The sequence below is a fragment of the Episyrphus balteatus genome, chromosome 4, assembly GCF_945859705.1.
Source record: "Episyrphus balteatus chromosome 4, idEpiBalt1.1, whole genome shotgun sequence".
NCBI lineage: Eukaryota > Metazoa > Arthropoda > Insecta > Diptera > Syrphidae > Episyrphus > Episyrphus balteatus.
The window spans coordinates 37,204,899-37,222,558 of NC_079137.1; the positions used below are offsets into that span (position 1 = coordinate 37,204,899).

The window sequence follows — 17,660 nt, forward strand, 5'->3', positions numbered from 1 at the left end:
AGGACAAGAGAGCAAAAATCATAAAAACCGCGGTAACTTGAAAACGGGACGAAAACGAGAAAATTACCTCTTAAGTTTTTCGACTTAAAATGACCTCAGGAATCTATGGTTTTCATTTGGGGCGGTGACTGTGGGACACCCTGTATATTGCATTACACTAAAAAGGCTACGCTCTTTCGATTGCCGCTATACAAATTTGGCTATATCTTTCCGTTTATGAAATAACTCATGAAATTGAAGCCAACAAGGTTCTATCTACAAACACTGAATATGAATTTAATTTCACAAAGTTCTAATTGCCAGATAGAACCTTTTGCCCTAAAAAACAAAAAATATTTCGTAGATAGAACCTTGTTGAATTTTACGTCGTAGATAGAACCTTATTGCTGTAAATGAATATTTAAACATATCATCATTAGAACCTAGTACTCCTTGGAATTTTGGATGAATAAACTATACAATACTTTTCCAAGGATTTTTGGTGTGTTGAACTCGAATACGGGGTCAGAAATATTCTATCAGCTCTAGTTTTTGAAATATTGCCATTAGGAAATGCAAAAACACGTTTTTTGGCTGATAGCTCTGGTCAACAAAGTTTGACTATTTTTATTCTGAATAAACCAAACTAATACTTTTCCAATAGTTTTTGGTGTGCCTAACTCGAATATAAAGTCAGAAATATTCTCTCGGTCTTAGTTCTTGAAAAAAAAACGTGTTTTGGCTGTTTTTGAGGTTATGCTATGAGGTGAGATACCTTTTGTCAACATAATTTTTAACGGTTTCTACTTATAAGAACTGTTTTTTTTTTTAATTTTAAAATCGGTTTAAATCTTTCCGATATCAATTTTATTTTCCAAGATATCTTAAGTTTAAGTACGTGAGTTTTGGCTTATTTTATCAATAACGTTATTTCAAACTGCAGTAACTTCAAATTAAAATATCTCGGATTATAAAAAAGACATCGCAAAGATTTAAACAGATTTTTAAAGCAGAAAAGCAATTCTTATCCAAACCCTCACAAAAACTGTTGAAAAAAATTCTCTCACATTGCAGCATAAATTCAGAAACAGGTGTTTTTGCATTTTCTAACGGTAATATTTAAAAAACGGGCGCTGATAGAATGTTTCTGAATTCTGATTCGAGTTCAGCACACCAAAAACCTTTGGAAAAGTATTATTTGGTTAATTCCCTAAACAAACAAAGTTCTATCTGAAAAACTAAATTCCTTACCGTGACACAAAGTTCTATCTGGTAATTAGAACCTTCTTGTCCTACGTTTATTTACCTTATCGTTGAGCAAAAAAGTTCTATCGATTTTTTTAATTATAAATTATTGATTAACTATTCTTTATAGTTTTTATTGAATTAATGCAACAAAATCCATGAAACAATATAATGTAAAAATTGAAGAACATGTTTAGAATCAAGTTTTGGTTGAAAAGTTATACACGATTAAATATTACATCTTCGTTTTCTCTAAAGTGATAAGAGTGCAGATAGAACCTTCTTGTCCTAAGGTCAAGCTCTACTCTGAGGTTCGGTTCGAATTCTGATATTAAGGGCGGAATTCTTAGTCGTCACTCAAGTTAAAAAATATCTTAAGCATTCGCTCAGTCGAATCCTTATTCGCAGTCATCACTGGAGTCGAAATTTTTCTCAAGTCAACGTCTGAGGAGGCTTTTTTCAGTCAGTCGACATTAAAACGCAAGTATCATTGCGAGCGTTTGTTTTTTGTACTGAACAATTATAATTTGTACTAATTTTATAATAAAATAAATGTTTTTTTTTTTTATGACAGTTCATTATTCAAATCAGTCAAATTTTCGAGTTTGAAAAAAATTTTCCTCAAGACAAGATTTTTCTTTACTCAAGTAACGGCCATATTTTCAGTTCCCTTAAGGTTTAAATATTTCTCAACTTACTGGAGTTGAGAAAAATCTTAACTCGAATAACGATTATGAATTCCGCTCTAAGACTTCAAAGATTACAGTACAAAGAGATGAGAATAATCTTAAAGATGAATATTTACACTTCTGTTAGTGCTATGCTTGAATGTTTGAATTGGATGAGTGTTTAACAAAAGCTGACTTATGATGCAATGGTTTTTATCTTCAAAATGAGAAATGGAATGCTGCCGGAATATGTCTCGGATGGAATCTTGGAAGTAGTGAAAGTTAAACCGTACAGTCTAAGAAAAGGTAACAATCTGAGGCCAGAAAGCTGTCGTTTAACAAGAACGTAATTAATTGTTTAAAAACCTCCCGGCCGATATAAAGAGTGGAAACAGAATAATCGAATTAAAAAAACAGCTTATTAATTTCATTAAAAATAATATCACGTGGTAAAAATACAATTTGTATGAAAATATGCAATCGTTTTTTTTTTTTAAGTTATATAACTAACTAGCTGACCCGGCGGACTTCGTTCCCCCTTTTCCAAGTTTTATTTCCAATTTTTGATTTTGTAATGTGTTAACCTTTTCCCATTACACATAGGTACATACATATGTAAAACTGTTTAAAATATTAAACAAAGCAAATCATTTGTTTGACAGCTATTACAAATTTTTATCGGAATTTATTCAACCAATAAAGGTTATATAATTCACAAATATACAAAAACTGGCTCTGGTTTCACTTCTTATTTTTTTTTTTGCAAAAAGTGCCTAAATCGATGAATCCCGCCTGCCATTATAGAAAAATATGACTCATTCTCCCTTTCTTTTGTGAAACTGTTATTTGTGTTTTGCACCAGAGGCCTGGAATTCCAACACCAAGAACGATCTTTTTACTTTTTTTTTGTTTAAACAACCTGGGGTCGAATTACGGCATACGTTCGTTAACGTATGGTTGCTATGTGTCCCTATCTTTTTCTACTATTTAAATAGAGACAGAAATAGTCAAAACGTTAACGTATGGTCGTAATCGTGTGCGGTAATTCGACCCCTGTTTTTTTATGAAGTTATAACGTAAAATTATCGTCCGTAAACCGACTATACAAACAACCATTGTTTTTGTTTTGTTGACTTTCGTTTTTACTTCCAAAATTTTTATTTGCGGAATGTAGCATCCACTTTCAACGCTCATTTTTAATCCACTTTAAAAATAGTATTCTCTCTCTTACATATTTTGGTTTCATTGAAGTTTGTATTTGTTCGTTTCTAAACCGTTACCGTGTGAGTAATGTTGGAGCCAGTAACCGAAACAATAGCAATAGGATAAAATCTTAAAAAAAAACGATTAAAAATGAAAAGATTTCGTCTTAATTCTATTCATACATACATACGTCGAAATATTTCTTTAAAAAAAATAAATCATTTGATTTTTATGCGGAAATTGTATTAATGGTAGTTGAAACAACTTAAACAAATTTTAAGATGCAGTCATAAATTTAATTGAGATATACTGATGGTAAACAATTTTCTTTGCGGGACTAACATTTTAAAGAGTTAATTCATGTTTGTTTTTATTACCCTTGAATATGAGCGATTTTGAACCCCAAATATTGAATTTGCTTATAACTTGACAACATACCAGGTCCAACTATAAAACAAAACCTGTCTCGAACGAACCTTATCACACACACACACACACAAAATTTCATAAAAATCTATATCTACTGTCATTCGGACTTCAAATATGGAATTTAACTATAACTTGACAACAGCGACACCTACTGGGTCCATACCACACACACAAAATTTCACAAAAATCTCTCCAGTCTGGTCAAAATATGCAATTTTTCTAAAACTCGACAACAGCGCCACCTACCGGGTCCAATTATAAAAAAAACCTGTCTCGGACGGACCTTATCACATAAACAAAATTTCACAAAAAATCTGTTCAGTCGTTCGTTCAAAATATGAAATTTTTCTATAACTCGACATCAGCGCCACCTACCGGGTCCAATTATGAAACAAAACCTGTCTCGGATGGACCTTATCACATCCACCAAATTTCAGAAAAATCTCTCCAGGGGGCCAATTCTGGTTCTGTGAATAAGTGAAACGAAAAGCTTTTCACTCATTTTATTCTCGTTCTGTGAAAAAATGAAAACAAACATCAAAAATATTCATATAAATATATATTTTTTTCACTAAATTATTTGTGATATCATAGGATGAGAATCGTTTTTCGTTTCAAATGAATCGAAAAAGTGAAAAGAGTGTTTGAAAGCTAAAATGAAAAAGTTTTTTTTTCGATTCACGTTTTCACAGAACCAAATTGGCCCCCAGTCTGGTCAAAATATGAAATTTTCCTAACTCGACAACAGCGCCACCTACCGGGTCTAATTATAAAAAAACCTGTCTCGGACGGACCTTATCACATAAACAAAATTTCACAAAAATCTGTTCAGTCGTTCGTTCAAAATATGAAATTATCCTAAAACTCGACAACAGCACCACCTACCGGGTCCAATTATAAAAAAAAAACTTGTCTCGGACGTACCTTATCACATAAACAAAATTTCACAAAAATCTGTCCAGTCGTTCGTTCAAAATATACAATTTTCCTAAAACTCGACAACAGCGCCACCTACCGGGTCCAATTATAAAACAATCCTGTCTCGGATGGACTTTATCACATACACAAAATTTCACAAAAATCTGTCCAGTCGTTCGTTCAGAATATGCAATTTTCCTACAACTCGACAACAGCGCCACCTACCGGGTCCAATTATGAAACAAAACCTGTCTCTGATGGACCTTATCACACCCACCAAATTTCAGAAAAATTGGTCCAGTCGTTTAGAAGGAGTAGGCTCACAAACAAACGCACAGGAGAATTATATATATAAGATAATCTTCTTTTCTTTCATTACCTTTATCTAGAGCTAGGAATTTAAATAGAGTCCAATCTTACAAACATTGTGAAGATGGGCATGGGTACTCTTGGCTAAAGCCAGGATGGTTTGCAGAAACTCTATTATAACAAATAAAACTAGTCAGAGAAAATTAAAGACAGAAACTCAACGAGCAAACCTAAGCTCTTGGAGAAACCTCTGCAGTAGTATTGAATCTTGAATGCACATTGCACAAACAGACTAAGGAAAATTCTTTCCAAAGCAAATACACCTATAGGTTCCCTAAAAGGGCCTGATAATCAATGGACAGAAATCCTTTCAAGACAGTTTTAAACTCCTGGTTCAAACCTATTTCCCAGATTGTAACTCAGAATTAGATAATGAGTCAACAAACTTTATACATTCATTTAATGAAAGTTATTACGAAAGAAAAGTTAATTTCTCTCCTTATAAATCTCCAGGTCTAGACAGCATCTTCCCCTTGATGCTGGAAAAGGAGTGAATTCATTATTCCATATCTGATTACAATATTCCAAAATAGCCTACAGTTGGTATATGTTATTAAGACATGGCATGAAGTCAAAGTTGTCTTTATACCAAAAGCTGGTAAATACAGTTACACGTATCAGTCTAACTTCTTTAACACTCAAAACACTTGAAAGGTTAAAAGATATACACATCCGCAACTATTTAAGGCCGGATGGTATATCACATTTTCAATATGCATACACAAAAAGCAGAGGTGTAGAAACAGCTCTAAACTATGCAGTCAGAACGATAGAAAAATCACTTGCGGTAAAAAAAATACACCCTCGCATTATTTCTAGACATCGATGCTACGATATGATGGCAAAAACGTCTGTACAGATTATATGACCCCTTACCTAGACCTAATTTGACTTTTAGACCAAAAGTTAAAGGTCACTAAATAATATAGTAACCCTATCAAAACCCAAAAGTATACTCTTTTCTTTGTAGTTGCGTCTCGAAATATATTGAAGAGACCAAGCGTTCAACTTCTAAGCGATTCAAAAGAATAAAGTGACTAAATCTAGGTCAATGACCTGAGAATTTAGTAATTTTTTCCATTTCGGATCATACATAAATGTTTCGATTACGTCATTCCTTAAATAAATCTCTCAAACTATTTATTCTAAATTTGAAGTTTTCAAAAAGGTATACAATTTTGGTGCCTGATATCGCTGTTCCAACATCTTGTACAGATTTTTTAAAGGTCCCAAGAGCTAAAGGTAAGTTCATACTTAGAATCAACTAGTTAATTCGCTACTTCTGATACCTACTTCGTTAAAATAGAAGGAAACAAAGAATTCTTAGTAGTTACATGACCACACCACTGTTGGTGTGGTAGGTTCTCAACTTCGATAGATTTTCTCACACTGTGTCAGTCTAGTAAGCTTGTTGGCCGATATAGTCCACCAATAATATTATCATTCTTTAATGTGGTACCAAAGATTACTCGTCTTCCCAGATTGAATAATATGCTTTACAAAGCACAGCAATTCCACTATTATAATAATTTGACTGGTATAAAAAACCATAAATGTGTTAAAACTGAAGTATTCTTTTATCCTTATCCTTTTTTTTTGTCTCAAATACGTCAGTTGCAGGTCTTTCAACTTAAAACTACATATACTTCATTTTCAACGAAACATACGTTACGTACGAGAAGTACATCTACTTGCACAACGATACAGCAGCAAATTACATTTTTCCGATCGTGCTGTGTGGTAGAAAGCATTTTGTGTGCAATTTTCGCACTCGTGTCGAGAACACAAATCCTTGTTTTACAAAAGCGATGTGAGAATTCCGTGGCGGTAGCCGTCGTCAAAAGAGGGCATTTCCGCTTTTTACGTAATCAAGACAACGGCACGCCTAAATGCTGACGATGACAATAGGCTTGTGGTAAGATGAATTTTTTTTTCTTGTAAAATTGGCAGCAGTACAAAAATAAAAAGTATCCGATTGCAAAGGCGCATTATACATATGAAACACAAAAAAAAAAAAAGTAAAAGAAGGCTACAGGACAGAGGTTTGCAATGTAAAGAAAGAAAAAAAAAAAAGCTCTCTCAAGTGAAATTCAAGTGAGACTGAGTCAGTGCATTAGAATTTCAATTGGATCAATTGATTAAAGAAGAAGATTCAAGAGCACTAATTAAATAGTCGAGAGGTTTGGGTGTTGTTGTATTCAGGACATGACACATCATTGTTTAGGGAAATAAAAAAAAATACTTTTGCAGACGTAGACTATAGGAAAGAACATTTGGTATTGCTAAATATTAAATTAAATGGATAGTAACAAATTTATTTAAAATAAAATGAAGTTGGGTACGAATACAAGTACATTGATAGTTCGATTAGCCCTATTGCTTAATTAACTAGAATACTTTTCATAGCTTTTTTAAAAGATTTTCTAGGAATTCATATAAAAAAACTGCTTATTTGGAATTAAATGTTCCTATTAGTGCAAAAATGTATTAAATGCAACGAAGAAGCGTGCAAGACTTAAAGAAGAAAGTAAAACTTTCAATATTTTCAACGACAAGTGAGGCTATCCAGGAACTGCAACATGCTATCATGAATAACAGTGCAGTGTTCTTTAAATTACCGCTCTGAGAAGAAGGAATGCATACGAAATTTGCACACAAAAGTTCATTAACCGTACTCTGAGCAAACTTCTAGGTTCTTCACTGTAGAGGGATTTATAAGTGAAAAGTTTCATTTTCTATATTTTCCAACAACCGATATTATTTTCAAAGAAAGTTACCGACAGTCGATGTCTAGCAGTGACAAACTCCAAGAAAGAGAATGAGGTTGGACTAGACTTGATATATTTTTTTTTGTAATGGATGACATCTAGATGGCTAACAGGCCATGAAGATAGTTAAATTAAATGGCTATAAGATGGATTGGCGAAAATAAATCATGCAGTCCAAATTATAAGAATCAAAGTAGACATATTTTTTGATTCCTCAAAAGATTTATTGATTTTGAAACGAAATTCGATATATGTTTACCACGGGATTTGGTATAATATTAGCAATAAAATCCCAAAAAACGGAATCGTATCAAGCACACAACATCAAGAAAAACTTTTTAAATAATTGTTGTAACTAGGTCTCGAAAAGAAATAAACTAAAACTACATAAATACATTTTTAATTCTAACCCATTTTTACGAAAGCAAAAAAACACATTTTTTAGAGATTTTACCTGTTGCAGGTTTTCCTAAATATCATAAAATCTATGATTTTTCTGGCAAACTTGTAAGCAACTTTTTTGTTCATTATTGTTTTCTTCATAAGAATAAATTTATAAAACACAATGTTTATTATACATTTATCGAAGAAAATCGACCCCAAAGTCAAAAATTATCATGGGTAAAAAAAAAAATACCCTTTAAAAATTAAAATCTGAGCAATAAAAAAAAATATTAACATTTTTTAATGCAGTTACAAAGAATAGCATTTCTTCTAAAAATCAAGGCATTAATGAAGTTTCTATCATAAGTATTATGGAGTTATTAACATTTACATGAGTAAAAGGCGTATCAAAGTAAGCGTTTTCTTAAATCATCGCAAAAGGGTATCAACTTTGCAGATAGAGAGTTACTGTAGAACAATTTTTTTCTTACAATATACCTCAAAATGTTCTTATCTCATTCCGGGACACCCTGTATAACTGAACGAGATATTAACTTAATAGTTCTAAATAAGCTACAGGAAGCTGTTATCAAAACTGCACATTGACTGAAGTTCATAAGTGTACTTTACTTTAAATTACGAAAGTTATAATTTGAAAATGGCAATTCTAACCAAATTGCTCAATTATAGTTAAACTGAGATAACATTGATAGTTCATTTTCCCAGGTTTGTTACAAGAATTATTTTTTTCTTAAATACTCAAAAAAAGCAAGGTTTTCCTTTTCTATATCGACTTTAAGAAAAATTACATCGGCAATCTAAACAAATATCAAATTAGAAATACAAGGCTACACTGGTTCTAGCTTATGTTTAATTTGGACCATGGCCAATATTTAATAATAAACATTAAAGAAATAGAAAACTGCAAAAAACTAAATTGAGAACACAAGACACAAAAATACAAAACAAAAAAACCTGCATCAAGTGAATTTTCCGACGCGACACTCGTACGTCGTATACGCATCGGAAATAAAAGGAACACAAAATTCAATTCAATGCTTGTCAATTTTGGCCGCGTGCAGACGTAACTTGTGCACAAACAAACGATCCTAAGAATGACCAACTGCCAAATGTCTATGTAGAAAAAAACTACCCATAAAGACGTCTTCAGTGGCGGCAAATTTTTCTGATCATCAGCAAAACCAAGACGAACTCGAGATATATACATAAACATTGTTTGAGTAAGGTCCTATACACAGTAGCAGCATCATCGTCGTCATCATCATTGATATAGTTGTGGTGTCTATTTCTATTCCAAGATTGACTGCCAGTGCTAAAGTTGATGCTATCATGGGAACTGTGAACAGATAGATTCAACAACGCAAACGACGACAAATTAACAAGACTACCCGATGAAGCGAGATGCAAACAGTTGGCGCACTTGTTTACTTGGGAATCACTTTAAAGAAAGGTTCTTGTTTTTTTTTTGTTTGGTTTTTTTATTTTATTTAAAGAAAAATCTTCCTGGCGACTTGAATGCTGACGAAGACTTGTTCATTTAGCATCATCGTTTGGAGTATTACTGCTTGTTGTTCTTTCTCTGTCATTGCTAGCCAATTTAAATCGAAAAACTTTTTGTAAAACATCGTTTATCGACTCAATCATGCATGGCGTTAAAGCACACCTACTTGGGTAGTATTTTTTTTTGGTATTTTTATCTAAATCACATTACGACGTCTGCTTTTCGAGTACCCTCCAGCACCAACCGTTTTTCTATGTCATTGTTCAATGTTCTCAGATGTCGACACAGGCGCTATTTTCTTCTACCCCATCCTCTGATAAATCATTGTCTACCGGATAACCCCCTATATAACAACTGTGTGTCAATGTCATGACAAGAGTAGGGTGGAAAAACAACATAAAGGAAACCTTCCGGCGCGGCGCGCACTGTTAAAAAAAATCTCTCTACAGTGCCTCTATTCGGCATCGGCACACAAATTTAGTTACAGGCCAGCTAATGCACTCATGAGATATAAACAATAATCCCAAACCCAACCCTGTTCTTTTAATTCTAGCTCTCTATTTCTCTACAGCTAGAGCACATGCTCTGTGGATGTTGTTTTTAATTTTGTATAAAAATAAAATAGAGAAAGAGAGAAAACCAATTTGTAAAAAAGAAATGAGAAAAAATTCTAATTGACATCAGTCGTTGGAAATTTCATATTTTCAAATACGAATTCAAAAAATGCATTGATGTACGTTTAATGCATAACCTTGCATTGTCACGCAGTTAGGGGTAATGTTCATTCACAGTATATCGGCATATGTCGAACAGATTTTTTTTTTTCTGATTTCTTTTATTCGTATTTACTTTTTTTTTTTTCTTATCGCTATTGTGATTATGTTGAAACGGTTTTTATGGAAATAGAAATAAATATGTAAAAAACAATGATAAAACATAAGCATACAATGATTCCAGGAATTTATTTTAGAATAAATAAAATGTTAAATTGAAAAAATTACTAAAAAAACTTCCTAATTGGTTTAGAATTCTAGGTATTTTCTTTTATTGATCAGGAATTGTCACGAAATTTCAATTATTTTGTGAAATACTAACCTAGGATACTTCATTTGACCCCTCTTATTTCGGGTTAAGTTTCCTTCGTTCATAAATTGCACATGTTAGCCGATTTCACACATTTAGTGTAGCATTTAAAGTCAGAGGATGACGTTTTGCTTAGATATTTGTAACAACATTTGGTTTTCTAACCACGTTTTCATATATCAATTGTGTGAATCGGGACGTAACCTGTTGGAAAAGGATTTGAAGAAAATCCAATCGATGATGGTCTTTTTAGATGCTACTACTTATTCTTGGTCTTGTCTTGATGATACTACTACGATCGTTTGGACATTAATTAGGGAAATTTATACCAAGTTTAGTTCAAATCGGTTCTTTAGTATGAAATAATAAATTATCGCATTGAATGGAAAAAACCATTTGAACACTTAATATGAAATTTCCACAAAAATTGTTTTCGAAAATTATATTTTTATGAAACTTTTTTTTTCTAAAACGTGTTTTTTTAGATATAAGGTAGTAAGCGCCTATGGCGATAGTTTTCCTTATTTGTTAGATGGTAAAGTGAACATGAAAATATACGAAAATTGTTATAAAAACTGGGTTTTGATAGAGCACTCAAGTTAAATGAGCATGAGAACTTGAAATTATTTCAACGTTTAGTTAAGTGGCCATAACTAAGACATTAAATCCTTAGCGGGCTTTAGGTCTTCATTAAATCTCAAATCTTCGTCGACGTGTCTACGTTCTTGTTCAAGAAATATACAATATCTTTTTAAATTTTGAGAGGTTTCCTAAAATTTATTTGATGCTTTTTTTAATTTTCAATATTTCAAAATCATGAAAAAGACATTTTAAACTTTCGAAATTTCGAACGCCGACGAAGAAGACCTAAAGCCCGCTAGGATTTAATATTTTAAGAAAAAGGTCACGAAAATAGAAATTATCCTTAACTAAAACGCTATAGGAAACTTATTACATTGTTAAAGTTGGGAATAAACATTACTTTAAAATAAGCCAGCAGTTTTCTTTGATAATTTAACTTGAACATTTATTTATATGTATTAATATTTAAATAGTATGCTATATGAAAAAAACGTAAAGATTATAATATGCATTGAAGTAATCTGTACAATTAAACAATCAAACTACTTTTACTGACTCACTGCATTTATTTCCTTTGTTTACATTTTTACAAATTAAAATATTCTTATCAATTCAACGAATATGTCAAGAGTCAGCTTATATTATTAAAACGATGCAACCCTCCATAATATTCTAAATAAGAATGAGTAGGTATTCTTCGTTTCCGAATCGACAGTCATGTAAGAGTCATTAAAGTTTTTCTGAATTAATATTTTTTAAGTTTACGTAGGTTCTATATTCTATTTGTTTAGGCTTGCGATGAGTATGCTATGCGTATATTCTTATCAAAGCTACACAATAAATATGGGTCATTCTAAGTTTTGTTTCATGGCATGCTAATGAGGTATAAGTATAAAGGGTTAGTATCTTCCACTAGTATTGAATCGTATTTTCAACTTTTGTCGTTAAAAACATGTTTTTGTTTTTGAAATTCATTTTCAAAAACAATCCTGATGTTTTATTTTTTTATTTCTTTCTTTCTACGACATTCTTCAAATAAACAATTGTTATCTGATGACGCCTGCGTCGTCATAAAATTTCAAATTATAATCCTTGCTACAAAATATCTAACAACAAAACCAACCACCTAGGGATAATGATGCATGGCACGGGTGCACGTTTGATTAGGAGCAGCTGCTGTTGCTTTTGCTTTGGAATCAATTGACTCTCCAATCCAAATCTACATTCAGTGTAGATACCGAGTGTGTAAGCAAGTAGAGTGTAGATTCCACAAAGGAGGACGCTTCATTCTGTATTTCGATGCGCTCTCAGACACCAACGGGCGACAACAACGACGACTATACGAACGCTTGCTGTCATTTTTTCGTTCTCAGTTTTATTATCGCTTCGCGCTTGTATGAGTTTCATTCGTATTTTCAAAAAAATAAATAAAGTGACTGTATTGAGGAGGGTGGAATCCACAACAACAACAACAATCTCACTATTAAATCGACAATTTTCACCCGTATCTGTAGTTCGGGAGAGCATGTCAGAATCAGACAATCTGTAAAACAGCGAGAAACAGAAATACAGGCATCCATGAGATGCGATTCTTCCTCTCAGATTCAGTTCTGTTCTCGCTTTTGATTTAACTAGACATTTCGTTTTCGTTGCAAGTAACAAAATATTTATAACGCGCGTGGCGGCGGTTTTCCGTTTTATTCTTCCATCTCTTCCTCTATGTTTTTTTTTATTCATCTCACTCAAATTGTAATGTGCTGAAATTTTGTGTGTTTAAAAACCATTGAGATCTAATTTTAGATGAATTTTGAGATTTTTCGTTTTCAAGTCTTTTGTATCTCAATGAATTATTGAAAAAAAAGAAGAGATATTCTTGAAATTTTTTTTGGCGGAATAAGCAAAATGTGATTAAGTGAAAAAAGTTATAAAGGAAAAAAAAGAATAAGTTCTTATCAGTTAACGATGACTGAGGAGTAGTTTTGTGGGTGCTATAAGCTCTATAGAAAACTTGAAACGACAAATTAACCCAAACTAAAAAAAAAGTTGAATTCAATTGAATTTATTTTTATTAATTTCAATTAATGTTTTGTTGTGCGTATTAATATTTTTGGAATAAAAAAAAAAAGAACAAGATTTAAAGTGAGTAAATTTCCATTACTTTTCTTATTGTTGTTGTTGTTTTTGGAGTTTTGCATTAAAGCGCAAGACAAACAAAAGAATGTAAACAAACTGTATACTATTGGGGATGCTTTTTTTTAAAGGACGAATTTATGATGATTCATCTTTCAGAGTAAGCATTCCTTGTTAAAAAATTTGAATAACAAACAAAATATTGTTATAAACAGATTGTGTGTCAAATGGAATAATTTTCGAAATGGTTTTTGAAATCAGTATATCAGTTGTTGCCATTTTTGGCGGATAAAAGGTCCTTGAAAGGGTAAAATGTAAATTTATGAAAATTGTTAACATAAATATGTGTTAAAGGAAGGATACAGAGTGTTCAAAATTTAATGCTCTTTGTGTTGTAGTTGAATAGGTTCCGAATTCGTAAAGTTTGAATGAAGAAAGAAGATCGAAATTGTAGGGGTACCAACAAAAAAATTCAACCGCTTTGCTTTTATCATCTCAAAAAATATAAATAAATGCCTATAAAATCTTGTTTTAGAGCTGGTTACCAAGATTTACGTAGGTTGATACCAATCTTCATTAATTTAAACATTTGATTAGGTTAAAAAGAAAATGAAAAGTAATATTGTTTCTTGCAAAGAAAAAACTTCGCTATTTTAACCGTGAAAACTGAACGCTTATTCAAAGATTATTGTGAATATTTAATTCCATAGTCTCAAAAACTTTTTAACAATATTTCTTATAAACATTTGAGATCCTTCAATTAAAAATATTTGTATTTGGAGTTATAATATTTCTAGACCTAGATATTCTGGATCTTCGTAACATACAATTTTTTGCTTTATTTTCTTCCACTTCTGACCTAAATTAAAATCGTCTCCAATTAACTTTAGAAAATAACGCTTCCAGCAAACAGTATTAAAAAATTTGAGATGAAGAGTCTGAAAAAGAAAGAAAGTAGGTACGGCTATACTTTAAAAAAATGCCAATTTTGGAAATAGCAATTTGAAGTTTAGTTTTAATATTTTAAAAGAAACATGTATCATAGTAATTTGCAACCTTATGAATACAGATATTTTTTTTTTTCATTTTGAAATTTTATTGCATCTCTTTTTTGTTCTATTTGAAATAAAAATGGTTTTTGAATTCGTTTTTCTTTGACTATCGATATGTCAGCAACCAATAAGTGCACAGGAAAAAAATAGGTTCAGAAAACTTGACTTGGTTTCGAAAAATTGCTAAATAATTGAAATTTTGTTTTTTTTTTTTATAATTGTTTTCCAGTAGCGTATATAGACAATTAGCTCTAATTTGACCGATGTTTTGTTGACAAAGCAAGATAACGTGAGGTTCATCTGCTCTAATGAATTATAAAACATATTTTTCAATCATGATTATGTTAAATTTTGGTTTGTGTGTTTGAGCCATGCCTTAGTTAACCCTTTCGGACCCAGCGTTACTCTCATGTAACATATTTTTAAAAATTCGTAAAAAATATTCCATTAAATATTTTTTTAGGTTTCGATGGCTGAATTGAAAGATAATGATGCCTAGTTACTGGATTATTACAAAAAGTTAGTCAAATATCATACCTTTAAATTTTTTTATCGAAAAAGGAACTGAATTTCACATTTATTTTTTTTGCAAACATTTTTTTTTTATATACATATGGTCATAATTTTGAAAAAAAGATATAAAAAAGTTAATCCAGAAAGTGTTTGTTTTTTGGCTTAGAAGAAGTAGCATACATATATTATTGTTCTATAAAAAGTTATTTTCTCAGTTGTCCGATTTTTTTGGTGGTCATAGGCAGTGCATGTTACTAACATGTAACATGAGAGTAACACATTAGTTTTGCTATTTATTATTTTGAAAAATAACTTTTTGCTATTAGTTGTGATGTTTTGGATACGATAATACTGAAAAAACATTTTTTAATATTGATTTTCATAGCTTGGGTTCGAAAGGGTTAAACGCCGACTCGTTTTCGAAAATGAGGATTTCGTAGAGATTTCAGCAAAAAAAATGTTATTTGGATAAGTTTTTCAATGGAGATTTGAGGATTTTAAACGACTCCAAAAGGTTTTTCTGCTCGTTTTTTTTGTGAGACCTAACTTTGTGAACGAAGTTGATTAAGCAATATTTAAATTGTTTTAGAGTAAACTTACTGTCAATACCGCTCTGAATCAAAAGAGGACTTTTCGGTCTTTAGTAGTATGTATATGCAAAACGGCTATGATACTCGTATATCAATTCAAGATCATTTTTAAATTCTTTTACGCCCCTATTGCGGGTGTCGTTCAACTTTAAATGCGATTAAAGTCGATAGAATCGATTAATATCTATTTTGGTATTGTGTATTTCTTTCAACAAAGATATTTCCTTGTGTGAATTATCAACTTGATTTGAGTCGATAGCAAAATTGTAAACGAAAATGATCGAACTATAAAACAAAAAAATATCATTTACAATAGAGACGCACAATACCAAAATTCAACAAATCACACTCACACTAAGAGCCTGAGGTTCCGACATTCTCGACAACAGTTACAATGATTTTCATCAATTTTTTGTCATGAAAGGCTTAAGGTTTTTTGTCTATTTTCACAAACCGCTATGCTTTGTCTTTGAATTTTTTGGAAGATAGTGAGTGTTATAACTACTAAATGAAGGGTTTTCTAAATCGATGGAAAATTTGAAGAATTTTTCCAGGATCTGATGGAATTTGAATATTTTTTCAAAAGTTGATATATATTTTCTTGTCTTTAAGGCGAACTGGCGCAGTCTTATTAGATTAGAAGCTTTACACGTTTACATAAAATGCTTATACATAGAATCAAAGTGATGCTCAAAAAAGTGGTGCCTCTAAAATTAATTCCACAAGGATGAGTGGCTTGATTTTGAGAGTAATTCATATAATTACTAATTACTAGCCCAAACTTAATAGAGTCGTTTTTCCATACCACCTTAATTTGAGGTCGAATGACTTAAACACTTTTGAGAACACATCTCTCGCCCTCTCGTTTGCCGCCAACAACAACATACAAATTCAACTTAAACTCAATTTGCGGTTGAGGAACTAAGCACTCGATGTTCATTAAGTGAAAATGAGAGTAAAAGTTGGAAGATTGAGGTTGGTTTCAAAAAAGAAAAACATTCATTCTTTTTGGCACAAGCATAATTTTTTGGGCTCATTTTAATTTTCGGTTTTTATTTAAAGCTGCCTCCTTCATCACTCCTGCTACTAAACTAGCATATTACAAGGTTTTATGATGAAAAAGGTGTCATTGTCCTGTGAAACACCTTTACCATACCTCAGTCAGAAAATACCTTTACAACAACATAACTTAAGAACACAATACAATACAATACGAACATAAACTTAAAAGCTCTGTTTTAATTATGAATCATAAAAAAAAAACAAAACCTTCCACTTTGTCATCGGATGAAAGGCAAAAAAATATCCTCATACAAAAATTCTCCTAACCCCCATTCATTCACACGAGGGTTGAGTGAGTCATTCAGTTGGTTAAGCAAATATAATGTGTGCATTTTAAAAATATGCTCACGTTTATGTAGCATTACGGCAGGTAACCGATAAGAATTTTTTTGGAATTTATATTTCAAAAAATATTTTTCACGTTTCAATTAATCGAAAACGTTAACAAAACTCTTCTAAAAACATAATCTTTATAGTTTTCTCTATGAATTTCTGAACACATAAAGGTATTAAAAGCAGAAGAAAACATAGAAAAAAACAAGCTCATACGCTCATAAGAATAGAACACAGCCTATAACTTCCAAAGTAATAATATTTAAGATCCCTTTCTGTGTGCTTTATTCTTCTAGTTGAACAAATATGCGAATTCGCATTGTGCCTTCCTGAGCATGATGCATGAATCATAAGAACTCATTTAATCATAACATAGGCAGGTAGAGGTAGCTAAGGTACTCCTATTTTAGAGGGATGTTAGCAAAAAGTAAAAGAAGTCGAATAAGAGTAGGTCCTTGACGTGACATTATTTCATGCTTTTTTTTTCATTCAAGATGGTTGCATTATGTTGCTTTCGTATAAGTCATTTTATATCTTTCGCGAACGTTGACTCATTCAGTCCACTACTTAGTTGGATGACTGTTAAAGTATGACGTGCACTTACTTGTGTAGGTACCTACTCAAAAACTATAGTTCTTCAAATATTAGTATGTTAGCAAGGTCTTGTCATGAAAAGGATGTAGTCCTTGGACTTTTAATTAATTATGAAGCATGTTTTTACATAGTACAGTAAAATTTTGGAAATGAAATTGCTTTTTTAGACGAACATTTTTTTTTTGGGGTTTTGGATAAATCTAATTCATCGTTAAAGTAAATTTTTAAAGGTGAAA

General features: G+C 31.6%; 1 protein-coding gene across 4 annotated transcripts in view; it reads left to right on the top strand.

Annotated features, from left to right (window-relative positions):
• LOC129920067 (centrosomin) overlaps positions 1–17,660 on the top strand; it is a 72,765-nt gene that overhangs the window by 1,810 nt on the left and 53,295 nt on the right. The window contains exon 1 of one of the 4 annotated variants that reach the window (XM_056001231.1): positions 12,486–13,289. The exons of the other annotated variants lie outside the window; for them this stretch is intronic. The gene's annotated coding sequence lies outside the window, so the exon portion shown is untranslated. Of the gene's footprint in view, positions 1–12,485; positions 13,290–17,660 lie in introns of those variants that run through there. 4 annotated transcript variants of the gene reach the window in all.